We start from the raw sequence: 15,623 nt of genomic DNA on the forward strand, positions 1-15,623 counted from the left end.
CCACCTCCGCCTCTCACCCCCCGGCCAATGCCCTCCGCCCGCGCCTGCCCCGCCCTCCGCCCTCCGCCCCCGCGCCGCCCTCCGCCCGTCGTGCACGAGGTGCTCGACGGTATGCCTGCAACGATAACGTCGTTCATGGGGAATATTTGGTTATAAGGGTTGGGTTTGAGGGTTCTAATCTTTGCCCCTATTTTTCAACCCGTAAAAGTGCACAAAAAGACCATTTTTGGACCCTTAAAACGCTAGTGAGGGTTTGAGGGTTCTACTAGTAATGCTCTTAGTGGCCAGGGTGGGAGGCGGCGCGATACAGTTCGGGGGATCGAGGGAGGTGAGGTGAGGTGAGGGGATCGTGGGAGGCGGTGGATGGGCTTTTTTTTCTTCTCTCGTACCGGTTCGGGACTTCGGGAGGTCCTGCGTGCGTCCTTATGGAATGATCGTGATCCAAATAACTATTCTAATCCTGGGATTAGAATAGTGTTGTCCTATATATATGTGTGTGTATATAGGGCTGGGTTATTTTGTTACTAGTGACAGAATATACTGTCGGCTCTATAAGGTGGCGATCGCACACGAATCAAATAAAGAAAAAAGGCACCGTGCCCCGCAGAGACCCGTCGTCCCAATTCCCACGCCCGATCCCCCTAACTCCCTGCCCAGGGCGCCGCTGGCCGGATCCCCACACTACAAAAAAATACACTTCCGTGATGATACGTGTTTGTTACAGTAGGTCGCGTTTTTTGTCATGCATGTACACCCATGACAATTTTATGACAGAATCAAGATAGTCATACCTGTGCTGTCGTAGAAGTGTTCCATGACATTACTAAAATTATCATCACGGAAGTGTTCACTTCCATGACGATAAATCGCGCGTCACAGAAGTGCTTTCATCAAGGGTGACCGACACGTGGCATCCACCGTAACGGAACGCGGTTAAGCTATCGGGTCGGGTTTTGGATCCGATAACCCGTTAACAGCCCCGACCAATGGGGATTTTCCACGTGTAAAATCATCATTGGCTGGAGGAAACACGTGTCGGCTCACCGTTGGGACAGATGTCATCCACTCATTGGACAGAAGGCGCCTATCATACGTCGACACGTGGCACGACCCAACAGAGGCCCATTCCTGTGAAAAGGCCGGCCCGTTTGACTTGGTAAAAAGGTGGCGGGCCGGCCCATGGAAAGCCTGTTAACAACCTGTTCGCATATAGCCCATTTACAGCCCGCTAACCCAAGGCCTGTTACGCACTATCCGAATTAGGCCCAGTAGCATCATCTGGGCCATCCAATATGATTCCAGCCCATTTTCACTTCTGGCCCATGTATGACCCATGACGTCTTTCGGCCCATATGAGGCCCTTTGTAATTCTTGGCCCATTAACGCCCCGTGGTGAAACTGGCCCGTAATGAATAGTGTATCACTTTACACCCATTAACGACCCGTGGTGAAACTGGCCCGTAATGAACAGTGTATCACTTTATACCCATTAACGGCCCATTATTCCGTTGGTCCGTTTCCAGCCCAAGTTTTTTTCGGCCTTCTGAGGGCCCATTTATTCTTGGGCTCATTTGCAGCATTCGGTTACTTACGGCTCGTTACTGTCATTTTCTTCTTGTGGGCCAAATTCAGCCCGTCATTACAGTCGGCCCGTTTGTGGACCGTTAATCTGTTGGGCCATTTTCATAGCATCACCAAATACGGCCTATTAACGGCCCGTTATGGTCAGCCCATAAAACGTACGGTTTCCACTCTAGCCCGTCTACGGCCCATTAAAGGCCCGTACAAGGCCCATAGATGAGTCGGCCTTTACAAGGCCCATGGATCCTACGAGACGTAGAAGGCCCATGTATCCTACGAGACGTAGAAGGCCCATGGATCCGACGGCCCATTGAAGACCCATGGATCCCACGGCCCATTGAAAGCCCATGGATCCGACGGCCCATTGAAGGCCCATGGATCGTACGGCCCGTGGAGGGCCATGGTCACTACAACGTTTGGGCGAGTTGGCCCCCGTTTGAACGATATAGCATATTCAAAGAATTATCCTACTCAATACTATCACCTCTAGAAAACATACACTATACAACAAAGAGACCAAGGCATAGAAACATAGAATAATCCTACACTATACAATAAAAAAATTACAGCCGATTATACCCACTGGGCATTATGCTTCGGCACAGGTGATAATAAAGCATACACAAACAACAAATTACATATGCTGGGCAAATACAGCCCATACATCATGGACGCGCATCAACTTAACTCCATTTGAACTATAATCTCTTCAGAAAATAGGATTGGCCGGATTCAGGTAGCACAAATTTCAGTCTGCAAAATCTCCAATTTCTTCGTGGTTACCTCAGTGTCTTGTTTCATTTTTTGACTCCTGCATTTAATACCTGCATGTCCAGTCTCAACTTGTTGATTATACGTTGACAATCATGTACACGTTGTCTTGCCACCTCTAGTTGATGCTTGAGAACATCAGCACATTCCAATTCCAATCCATAATCATTCGGTAACGGCCATGCCGCACTGCTCGCAGATCTCTGTGTTGATGTCACTTCATCCTGAAATGTTTCTGTAAGTACACATGGCTAGGGCAAAAATATAGTTACAACAGTGAAGCGAGCAAGACACTATTTTGTACTACATGGCAAAACAGGACTAACAATAATGTTACACGTCATGAAGCATAAGCAGGTGATATTTTAAAAATTATAAAAAATATAGTCTGTGTAGTCTGCATACAGAAATCCCTCTTAGCTCACCAGAGGAGCATGATGTTGGGGCCCAATCCAAAACACAGACAAGTTACAAATTTAGACAGCACATTGCGTATAAGTAAGCAAGCAGTTGGTCATTCTGTAGCTCAATTAAAGTCTTAGGGAGCATAATGAACAGCAGAGGGTTTCATACAAACATACTACAACAGGCAAAACTATGCAATCATTAGCCTAGTATAAACTAGATTGTGAGCCTCATGCAATAATAGTTGGTTAATAGACTTCAAAGCTTCAGGCACACTTTGGCAGAGTAATTAAATGGTAAGGCCTTTAATTATGTCAACTAATAGTTATACAAGTACCCAACATCAGGCATGATTCTTTGGGCATCTCATTAACTGAGGACAAATAGAGCAATTGAAAAGAGCAAATTAACTATGCCTGAAACAAACAAGGAATTGAACTGTTGAGTTGCATACAGTGACTTACCTTAACAGGTTGAAGAGGCTCAGCGTAGCTCCTACTTCTCTTGCAAGGCTGCTTCCTAACATCTTGTACTTGGAAATCCTCAATCTTATCTTCATTGCACCCCCTCTGCAAGGTGACACAAACTAGTTACTCGTCTCCTTGGAAGATAAATATGCATACTTTCCGGTCTGTGAACACAAAAGGATGAGATTATAACAAAACAACACCACATAATGAAACATGCCGCATCTCTTGCACTTGCACACAATGAAATGAGCATTTACTATGTCTGCACTATGTAAAAACTAGGCATACCTTCGAACTGGATCTCCAGGTACTCTTGGAGAGCCTACTTTAGTGTACAGCCAAAACTTTATGTCACCTATGAGTTAGACAAGGCCCCACTACAGCAGCCCTTAGTGTTTAAATCGTTGACAAGCTCTGTTAGAGTGTTAGGTCAAGAACATCAAGTAATCAAAGCAAACAGTCCTAGTATGGCTGGCTGATGCAAACAAGCAATTGAACAGATGTGTGAGCAAATCTTACATATAAAGAAAAGAAGCAAAGAAGGAGGCTTAAAGACCATCACTTGACTGACCAGATTTAAGGGGCATTTAAACATCATGTGCAACGTATGAACTAACATAAACATTGCATATTCCGGATTCTACAATGGAATGCACATGTATTAGGTTATGCCATCTATGATGATGCCTAAATGTACACTATAGCAGGCAGGAGTGATTCATCATTGCACGCACAATTGAATTGCAGGTTAAGGGCCAGTTCGATTCCGCCTTTTCAGGGCTTATTGTCAAAATAAGCCATAACAGATGTAAAGAAGTCATTTTTGAGTTATGGGCTTGGCATAACTAATTTAGCTTTGGAGGGGGTGTTTCGGGTAGAACCTCACTAAAAATTGAAGGGAAGGGGAATAGTGAAATGACTCTGTTGTCTGCCTATATTACACTCAAAATGCAACTGCTAACTCCCGTGTCACACCTGACCCTCAAGTAAAAATAAACACGCAAGCGTCCATTGCCCTGCCCGCTTGCATCTCCTCTCCCCTTTCCCTCTACCTCGATCCCCTGCCTGCAGCACTAGGGTTCCTCCAGCGAGCCATCGCCACTGGTCGCATCTGGCCTGGTCCTCGACGATGCTGTGTCCAGCTAGGCTACATGGCCGGCGGGTAGGGGCAAATCTCCCTGGCTGCTCCTCCCTCTGGCGCCGCCCCTCATTCTCATGGTCTCCAGCAGCCGCTCCACTGTGGTTCGTCCAACGCACTACTCCGGCGGGCGCTGCACAACTACGGCTGATGCCACACTGCGGCAGAAGGCACCTTATTCCCCCTCCCCTCCTCCCAGGCCATGGCCTTGAGGTGCTGTTGAAGGATGAGCTCATCCAACAAGGTGAGGATCTCCTGTGATTTTTTTCCAAATGTTCATTCTGATCCACTATATGATGAATTGCTATGAGTTGCTTCTGCTGCTGCTATATGATGCATTGCTATGAGTTGCTCCTGCTGCTGCTATATGATGAATTGCTATGAGCTGTTGCTGCTATATGATGAATTGCTATGAGTTGCTGCTGCTATATGATGAATTGCTATGAGCTGCTGCTGCTATATGATAAGTTGCTATAAGTTGCTCCTGCTGATGCTATATGATGAATTGCTATGAGCTGCTCCTGCTGCTGCTATATGATGAATTGCTATGAGCTGCTCCTGCTGCTGCTATATGATGAATTGCTATGAGCTGCTCCTGCTGCTGCTATATGATGAATTGCTATGAGCTGCTCCTGCTACTGCTATATGATGAATTGCTATGAGCTGCTGCTGGTATATGATGAATTGCAGACTGCTGCTGCTGTATGATAAGTTGCTATGAGCTCCTGCTGCTACTATATGATGCTTTCAGGTGGTGCTGCTATATGATAATAACCAGCCACTTGGACCATCGAATTTCAATAAATAATTGTTCTTCATTTAAATGTGGGTCATGTGTTCTTCGTTTAAATTAGGCAATGGGATCTCTATGGAAAACATTGACCAAAGTAGATTGTGCCAAGTAGATGGTATCTTTGTATTTGCATTTTGAGCAAATAGTGATGGTCTGTTTTCCTATCATATTAATTACTGCACTGGGTTCAATTTGTGATGTTTGCAAGTCAAATTAATTTTCATATGGGCGGCAAAATGAAAAAAATATAATGCAATCTAGACTTTCCACTGATCATACCAAAGATAAGCTGAAAACGCAATGAAAAGAACTAGTTGGCTTATTACATGGAGCTTATATTCACAGGTGCTTATTTTCTTAGGATAACTCGTAAGAACTGTCCCTAAGAAACTTGGCTAATAGAACTGACATACAAATAACATGTCACGGTGATTGCAATGGAGGAGTGATGTACCATAGCACACTGTATAGGCTCACCGCTGCCTCTCCTTTTTCTGCGATGTTCCATGAAATTGCCACATACATCTTGTACTTTTTCATTGTGTAACCCTATCTGCAAGTTGACACGGCTAATTTCAGACATCTCTACATGATACTACATTGCATATCCCTTGCGCATATTTAAACCACCAATTAACGATTGTGTGCGTACCATAAACTATCCATGACTCTATGTGCTGGACTAGCAGGCACTCTAAGGGAGCCTAATGTAGTGCACTGGAATTCCTATATGCCACCTACGATTTTGTGTAATGTACTGCCCCTGTTCCTAAATATATGTCTTTGTAGAGATTCCAGTATGGACCACATACAGATGTATATAGATGCATTTTTGAGTGTAGATTCACTCATTTTGCTCCGTATGTAGCCTATAGTGGAATCTCTAGAAAGACTTATATTTAGGAACGGAGGTATGAGGTAGTATCATGTATGACATCTACATATCTAATTTAGCAGCTAGTAGTAGAAATCATTGTCTGCACAAAGGGATTACTGGTCGAAAATACTAGCAAAGCACGCTGGCAGGCACAGAATAATACAAGAGAGAGAGACGCACTTACAAGATCATAGCAATGCCTCAGTCCAGGATCTTGGTTGGCCAAGCTGTTAGATCCAGAAGAAACATCGTCCTTGTAGTTTTTGCCACCTGCATAACAAGTAACAGCGACCGGTTAGTATATTTGAAGTACATCGGGTAGGTTTAAAGGTGACAAGAACCTAGGCCGTGGTGGGTGCTTGGCATCTCTCCAGACGGTGGGAATCAGGTTAGAAACATCAGGGTGATGGCGTTGTGCTGGCTGTCGGGGTCCGGTAAGGAGATCTAGAACTGTCGAGTAAGGTGTTTGTGGAGCGGCTCCGGTAGGGTGGACTACGATGTGGGCGAAGCGAATCTGTGGCCGTGGACGAGGGCGTAGGTGAAGCTGCTCCGGTGGTTGGGTTAAGGATGGTGTCGATGACACAGATCTGCGGCCGTGGACGGGGCGTCAGAAGCTGCTCCGGTGGTTGGGTTAAGGATGGTGTCGACGATGCGGATCTGCGGCCGTGGACGGGGCGTCAGAAGCTGCTCTGGTGGTTGGGTTACGGATGGTGTCGACGATGTGGATCTGTGGCCGTGGACGAGGCGTCAGAAGCTGCTCTGATAGGTTGGATGAGGGTGCGAGGAAGCGGATCTGAGGTCGTGGACTTGTGAGTTGGCAAAGTGGCCCCGGTAGGGTTGAGAATGGTATAGGTGAAGCTACTCCGGTAGGGTTGACGATGGTGTCGGCGAAGCGGCTCCGGTAGGGTTGAGGAAGGTGTTGGCAAAGAGGATCAGAGGCCGTCGACGGGGGCGTCGGTGGGGCGGCTTCAGGGGGTGTGGACGAAGCATCTTCGGTGGGGAGTACGAATGAGCCCCTGCATATGCGTGGCGGTTGACGAGAGTACCGGCAAAGTAGATCCGGTGCCGTGGACAAGGCCGACACTGAATGGGCTGTGGTACAGTGGTGGATGAGCAGTCTAGTTGTTTCTAGGGGAGGTGGGAGGGGTAGATGCAGCCGCAGAAGCAGGTCCGGTGAGGTGGACGCCGCTGGCAGTGAATGGGCTATGGTACGCCGGTGGATGAGCAGTCTAGGGTTTCGAGAGGGAAGGGGAGAAAGGGCGATGAAGTACGGACGGCGTGATGTAAGATGCTCTGGTGCTGTGGAGTTAGTCGTTTTTGCTGGAGGGGGAGAGGAAATGGGGGTGCCGTGTAGTGGGGGGAACCGGAAGTTACCAAAGCAGCCCCAACCTATTATGTAGATGAGGGCGGTATTGTAACTGTTGGTCACTAAGGACAAAAGGGGAATTTCGCATGGTAAAGACTAAGGTGGCAGAAATTTTAGAAGGAGGCGGGAGATTTTGCCGCCCGCGGGATCGTTTGTATCTAGTTTCAACTAATTTTGGACCGTGCTAGCGGGAAGGTCATGCTAGACTGTGTACACGGGGCACACGTCAGCAGTTAATAACTGGTGTGAAGTCCACCCCCAAAAAAAAGATAATAACTCGGGATGATGCGCCGATAACTTGGACGTTCACGCGGGCACGGCCAATCGTACGGGTGTAGTGGCGCGTTCACAAAAAAAGGATCAAACGCCCAGCCTATGTATTTCTTGTGTAAATAGATAATTTAGTGCCATTGGTTATTTACTTTAAACATAATGCATTGATGTGTTAGTGTAGAGGTGCACAAAAAGAAATGGATATTGTAGTCCGCTACTTAAAAGTGTTACCTCATATGATTACATAGCATCCATTTCATAAATTGCGTACCCGTTGAATTCATATATGAATATTACATATATTACTTCAAAATAGAAACTTCAATCATCGAAGACTAATGAATTCGAATGCAAGAGTAACAATGGTGCATGTACATGATAGCTACATTGGTTGTTTGAAGAAACATCACTGTAACTTTGGCATGCACAACTAAAAAGGTTTATTTAAATAGAAAAAAATGTGATATGTGCTTGTCCAATCTTTATAGCGTTGAATCGATATTGTACCTTTGGCCACGATACGAAGTAGATATTGACTTATGTTCAAGCGATGCACGTCCACAATCGCTAGATAGTGAAACGTGAATGAATTGTGCAATCTCTCTCACACGCATACATATCTCATTTCCCTGTGGGCATCGGAATCACACACGCGCACTTCGTGTATTTCTCTCCCTCCGTCAAGGTTAAATTCGTCTTTCTACCCCGTCCTACATGTCTCTCACACAGAAACACACACACTCTCTCTGTCTAACACGCCCACCCCTTTAATTCCGCCCACCCACATCCACCAATGTCTCAAAGTATAATAATGTCCCTCACACATATGCCTAAGGTTAACTCGAGTTCCGGAACCATATGAATACATACAATGAGATTCCAACAGAGCACCTTTTGTTTTGAGATTTCTCTCTCTCCCTCCCTTTCTCTCTCTCTCTCTCTCACACAAACACGCGCGCGCGCACACACATTTTTCTCGCTTCATTTTTTCCAGCACTTGCATGCACACCGTTTGTTTATCTTCGTGATGCTTTAAGTATGCCTCGCACAAATGCTATCTACGTATCCCTTAATATAGCTAGATATGTGTCACACAAACTCCTTCTCCCTACTAGCAAGATACCCATGCGCTGCACGGAACATCAAGCTGCATTTGTATGAGAAGTTTATCTTGTGGGAGAAAAGGATGAACGAGGGAATGCCTTATTTGCAAATGCGGAGAGGGGTGTGGGTATCTTTTTGCAAAATTGCCATAGTTTCCTTCCTATCCGTCGGATATAAATCGGATGGCTTATAGGACGGCAGGAACTCCATCATCACCAACTTTGTTTTTATAAGAGTAGAGATATGTGAGTGTCACTACCCCCCCTCCCCGCCACACACCCACACACCCACACTTCCCAACACCGAAGGAGTAGGGTGACACCTCGATCTTGATACTAATCTATCGACTGGCTTCTCTCTCAAACATACACACACACACACACTACCCGACATCGAAGGAGTAGGGTGGCACATCGATCTTGATAATAATCTATCTACTCCTCTTTCAAACACACACACACACACACTCACTAGTTGTGCCTCTGTGCCTACCATGCACACTCTCGATACGTCTTTCTCTCCCTCCCCCCAACAATGACAGCAGAAGGGTGACAACTTGATCTGATCATAATCTGTCAATTGGTTTCTCACTCAAACATTGTGTCTCGGTGCCTCGCTCGGTAGCCCCCTTGATATGTAGACTTCACGCGCGCACACAACTGTAGTGACGATGACGCTGAACTCAGTGTGCCTTGTTTTTACCAGCCTCATGTGATAGTTTTTCACCCTGTTTTCTGTTAATTAACAAGGCAACCTTTTCTTTGTTACTACTAGTGAATCTGAAATCATTCGGGGCAGACATAAAATATATCACTTCAACCCAATTAGCGCAGCAACTATTTTAAAAGAAACTAGCTAGCTGCCCGTACGTTGCACGGAACATCAAGATGCATTTGTATGAGTAGTTTATCTTGTGAGAGAAAAGGCTGAACGAGGGAAGACCTTATTTGTGAACGTGGAGAGGCGTGTGGGTATATTTTTGCAAAATTGCCATAGTTTCTTTCCTATCCGTTAGATATAAATCCGACGGCCTATATTGCAGGATGGCACGCACACCATCATCACCAACTCTGTTTTCTACTCCCTCCGTTCCTAAATACTCCCTCCGTCCGAAAATACTTGTCATCAAAATGGATAAAAAGAGATGTATCTAAAACTAAAATACGTCTAGATACATTTCCTTTTATCCATTTTGATGACAAGTATTTCCGGATGGAGGGAGTATTTGTCTTTTTAGAGATTTCAACAAGTGACTATGACCGGACCTTACCAACATACTCAAAAAAATAGTCCATAATTTTGACGTTACCCTCTTTTCTTGGCGGTGCAGTGCCATCTGGATACCTCATAAATAAATCAAGGACAAATCTGACCCCTTCCTGAAAAGACATACAAAGCAAAATGAGTGAATATACACTCTAAAATATGTCTACATACCCATCCGTATGTGGTAGTCCATTTGAAATCTGAAAAAGACAAATATTTAGGAACGAATGGAGTATAAGAGTAGACATGGAGATATATCTCCAGCATGGTCTACAACAAAAATGTGCTGGGCTGGTTAGCACCGGATGCTCGCAACGCGATGACATGAGTTCGAATTCTGTCTTTTAACTTTAGATTTTTATATTATATATTACTTATTTAATATATACTTCTTTCGCTACTGTACTGACAGTGGAACCCACAGAGTACTTAGAATACAAGATTAAGGATGGAATTGTTTCTTTTTAACTTTCTATACGAAGTTGTAGCCACCATGCAAGTCACGTGCACATTGTACATGCAATTAACTTTTTATAGAGGGACAATCATACAGGCAATTAACTCAAGTGGATTGGATGTCACTCTATTATTTCCAGCATAATAGCATCTCCAACGGTAGCCGGCAAATTTCCTCCCGCTTCCTTCCGCGGAGGACGACATCAAACGCCAGCGGCATACATTTTTACAACTCTAACCAGCCAGATGAAATTCGTGCAAGCACGGACTGATTTCATATAAGCATGAAGGATTTCGTATAAAAAAGTTGGATCTTCATATAAACATGATGGATTTCATTACATTTACATGAACTAAGCGATGCCAATCCGACTCTCTTAGTATAATTAATACTCCCTCCGCCCGGAAATACTTGTCATAGAAATGGATGTATCTAGACTTGTTTTAGTTATAGATACATACAATTTATTCATTCTTAGAACAAATATTTCCCGCCAGCTGCAGAGGGAGTACATAATCTAAATGGCCGCTCGCGGATCCCTTTGTCTTCCTCATGTCCGTCAGACACTTGCGGGGTCGACGAAGGTCCTCGGAAGAGATGAAGCAGCAAAGAAACCACCTGAATGAGCAGTTGTCGCCTCGGGGGTGGCCTTCATGGGTCCCAAGTGGCGGCGGCCTCCCGTGTTCTACTTCTCCTCAATGATGGCGGCGGACACGGAGAAGCTGCCCACCGACTCGTCGCTCTCCACGCACCCGACTTCTATCTCTGCCTGCATGACGCTGCCGCAGGCACGGGAGGCGCGCCCACAGACACGGGAGGCGTCACCCCGCAGACACTGGTGGCGCGGTACGACACGACTGGGACATCGTCCGTACTGGCGTACTCGTCGCCGTGCTGGCGTGGAGCAACTCGCCACTCCTCATCGAGCTGAACTGGAGGGGCGAGTTGCTGAACCACGCGCCTGCTTGGGGCGGCAACTGGCTCCGTCAGGCCAAGCGAGGTTGGTGAAGCACCGAGCGGCCTCGCCCATATCCCGAGGGCTCCGCGGGCCACCCAGCCGAGTAATATGCCAGAGAACGGCTCCTAGGAAGCCATCGGAAGAGTGGAGAAAATGGTGAAGGAGGAGATGGGGGAGCGGCGGAGGGGTGTGATTCTTGCCTGCTGTCTGTCTGGCCTCGTGTAAATAGAGGGCGGACGGTAGGAGCTTGGCTGGCGTCTGGCCTCGTTTAAACTGTTGGCGGACGGAAGGAGCTCGACCGGTGTTGCGTTTAATTCTGGCCCGCTCATGAACGGACGTGTGGCTGGAGTAGGATTCTCGATTTGCATGCGGGTTTAACGGAGGGGTTTAATGGAGGCGCCGGGCGTGCAGCGGGCGGCGCAGTACTATTCAATTTGATAGCAGTAATGAGCCGTCAAATCACAAAGGCCCTCGCCTCTCGTGAAACCAACCAAGCTAGACCGCCCTGCCCTCTAGCCTTTTAAAAAGTGTATATACTCCACTTTTGTACAGTAGTAGTATCGATTGATTGCGCCATGGAGCAAAACTTGAAATTAAAAAAAGGTGGTACATATAGAGAGCGCTCATCGCCAAATTATGCATATAGTACTATTAAAAAGGCTAGTCACAATAATGGTGTCCAGCACAAGTGCACAACCCACCCCTCCAATAAAACTAAGCACCCTGGATTTCTTTGACAAAACTAAGCACCCTGAAATTCTTTGACAACTAAACTGCTGGCTATATGATGTTGGCCATATATATTGTACGCATATAATGTGAAGAAACGAGTGGTAATACTATACCAACTAAAAGATGAAATGTAAGACATACTAGTATGTACGTACTGAAGACTTAAAGTAACAAGAAGAAACATAACATAGTTCTGCTGGGGGCTCAGCACAACACACCCCTCAAATTAAATTAAGCACACCTGAAATTAAACTTTGCAACGATTCCGGTAGACACTGCATTAGAACCACCATGAGCAATGACACTGCCACCTTACTCGGAGTCCTCGTCCACGTCCTCGACATCGTCCTTGTTCCTCTTCCTCTTGGCCGATACTTCTTTGCTTGAACCGCACACTTGGCTCTTGCTCTTCATCCAACCCTTGTAGATATTGAAACAAAGTTAGCCATCCATTGCAGCATAGTGGATGTGGTCTATATCTAGTACATTCCTCTACCATGGATGACGATGAAACCTGTATTGAGGTTTCTCCAGTTTACCGTACGAAGGATGAACCATGGCTCCTGCCAGGGTCAGCATTGAAGGCTGGCCACTGGAGGGCAGCAACCGATTCTTCTGGAGGTCGAAGGGGTTGCCTACAATGAGGCCTATCTGACCCAGGACTTTTTTGTCGTTCGTAAAGTCTACAGTAACGAATTTTACTAGGTTGCTCTTGAGGAAGTTCTTAAAATCCAGGCATTCAACATCGGCATGGCATATGTGATAGACCAAGCATAAGTCATGCACACAAACCTGGATCACAGCGGGCTTCTTCCTCCTCTTCCTCCTTTAGATCCTTCTCTCGTCCTAAGACTGTGGTGTACTCAACATCTAGCCCGGCGACCCACTCATCATTTGAGTTTTCGAACATGCGTCTGAAGCGAGAAAGGCATCCTCTCACCGTCGCGGAAGAACGGGTGTAGATGAGTCTCATCGTCGGTGATGGTTCTAACCTTGTACTCACCCTCGATCATGGAGATTTGGGATGCCATGGATTTGGGAGGAGGGTTAGGATTAGTGGAAATGCTGTAATGTGAAAGGACGGGACGACTAGGAGCGAACCGCTGTAATATTAAAGGACGTGCGGGGACGAGTAGGAGCGAACTGCCAGTGTGCGAACGACAGGGTAGTGGCTTTCCATTCTCCCATGATACGGGCTTCCGAGAGCCCTTGGATCTGAGATCGAACGGTTGCATGGCGTGATTCTAGACCTATGGGTGAATATCCTATCCTGGAGGGTCATTCTGCCAATTTTCAGCAACTTAGCATGCGACCGTTCGATCTCAGATCCAAGGGCTGCCAGCAGCCCGTATAATGGTCGCGCCTACCACAACCGTCGCGTCGCTCGCGCGGCCGCGCCCTTGGAGATTTAATACAGTGTGTTAGGCTATCTAATGTTGGCATGCCATCACTTAGTCACTCATACTACAACAAGGTTAGCTCTAAGGTTGGCTATAAGTGTATTTCTGTTTTTACTTCTCTCTATCTCTTTCTTCGTACTCTAGTACTTATTGCATTTGCCAAGGAGTGACCTCTTCCAATGAAATGGTGCTTTAGATGAGGTGCTAAGGGCATTAAATGGCTTAGCAATCAAGTCCCCAATGCATAGGTGCTTATTAGTTTGTTGTTGCTAAGTTTGCTTCATTTAATTAGCTATAGACTCAAAATTGTATTTTCACCTAGGTACACGCACTTAGCACCGTTTCTTCCTTGGGTCACCAAACCAGTCTCTCTCTTCTTGATTAACTTGCCACATCAGACTTTATGCCTATGTGGCAAGCTTAGCACCTGCAGGAGCAAGTAAGTAGTACTACAATAGTGGGCTATATGTGGAGGAAAGAGAGGCAAGGAAAAAGTGGAGAAGTGGGCTCTCATGCAAGAGCCAACCTCAACTACATGGTGGAGCATTGGGAGAGGCACCTGTATGGAGGTGGTCAGGAATCGGGAGACTGACCGGTCGTAGCGCCGCAGTTAAAATGATAAAGGCAAGTCAAATCACGGGGCCCCACCTGTCTAGCAGTAACTCGCTGTCAAATCACACAGCCCTACATTTGCAGCAGCCTACTCCCTCGTCTTCTCATGTCTCTGTCGAACCGACTAGGCGGAACTGCCCTGCCTACCGCGCAGGAAAAGCCCCGCCCTCGACTTTTAAATAGTACTCCCTCCGTCTAGGTGACCAAGGTGGAGAGGAAAACAAGAGAACTTAATGTTTATTTGCTAAGGCTGGTTGTAATGGTAGTATCATAGCTATATCATGCATGCCAACTAAGCAATTTTGATGAGGTGTCATAGAATTAAATGAAGAAAGAGAGAGAGAGAGAGAGAGAGAGAGAGAGAGAGAGAGAGAGAGAGTTGAGTATCATATCATGATACCGTATCATAATAAATGCTATGCTACTATGTGTCATACATGGCAATAAATAAAGTACTACATGATACTAATATATGATACTTGTATTTGTTCTTGTTTTCAAAGTGAATGAGACCAAATTATATCTCATCTAGATGAGTTCTAGGTACTCCCTTATTAATATCATTGCATGCAATGAACTGACTACTGCATGTCATGTTTTATAGTCTCAAGTCATTAAAAGCATACAAGCCCCACATCTCTTATTGGTTGATTCCTCTATTTATGTTAAAAAATAAGAAACAACGTGAGAGTTAATGCACCATGCCTATGTGTTTACTATTTGGTTTTCGTAAGATGACTTAATACTCACCTAGACGGAGGGAGTATTTGATTTGACAGCGGGCGGCGCAGTTCCCGATACGGCTTTAATGCAGACGAGGGAGGGAGTAGCGGTTCCCGAAATGTTGAACTGCCAATGCATCCTCCTTCAATTAATGCATGAGGGAAGTAATGGGAGGAGGTCTAGGAAAAGAGGCTGCACGATGTGAATGCAACACAGTTTTCCCTCATGGCCCTCATATAAAGGCGCCCCTCCATTCCAATGCATCTACCACATCATACGCACCTAAGCATTTGCCTAAGCACCTACACTAAGCGCAAAATAGCTCACTCCAGACCCATGGCGGCGATGCGCATGAGCGGCCAGCGGCTGTGCCAAATGGTCCATGATGCCAGCCTGCGGCATGGAGCCGAGGATCGTCTCCAGATGGTGTTGGAGACCGGCTGGTGGCTAGCCGCCGTAGACGCCAACTACGACTCTCAGTTGGACTAGATGATCGTTGCCACCAGCAACAAGTTCACCGTCCTCAAGAAGCTCGTGGACGACATCGCCGTACTCCTCCAGCCCGCGCGCCCGGGCTCCTCATTCCCTGCCACCCTAATCGGCCTCCATGGCCGGTACCTCTTTCAAGCACTGGTGGCCCTACGACTGCCCGCCGACGCCATGAAGAATGTCCACCTGGAGGTCGCGCTCGTCGCGA

The sequence above is a fragment of the Triticum dicoccoides genome, chromosome 3B, assembly GCF_002162155.2.
Source record: "Triticum dicoccoides isolate Atlit2015 ecotype Zavitan chromosome 3B, WEW_v2.0, whole genome shotgun sequence".
In the NCBI taxonomy this organism is placed as follows: Eukaryota; Viridiplantae; Streptophyta; class Magnoliopsida; order Poales; family Poaceae; genus Triticum; species Triticum dicoccoides.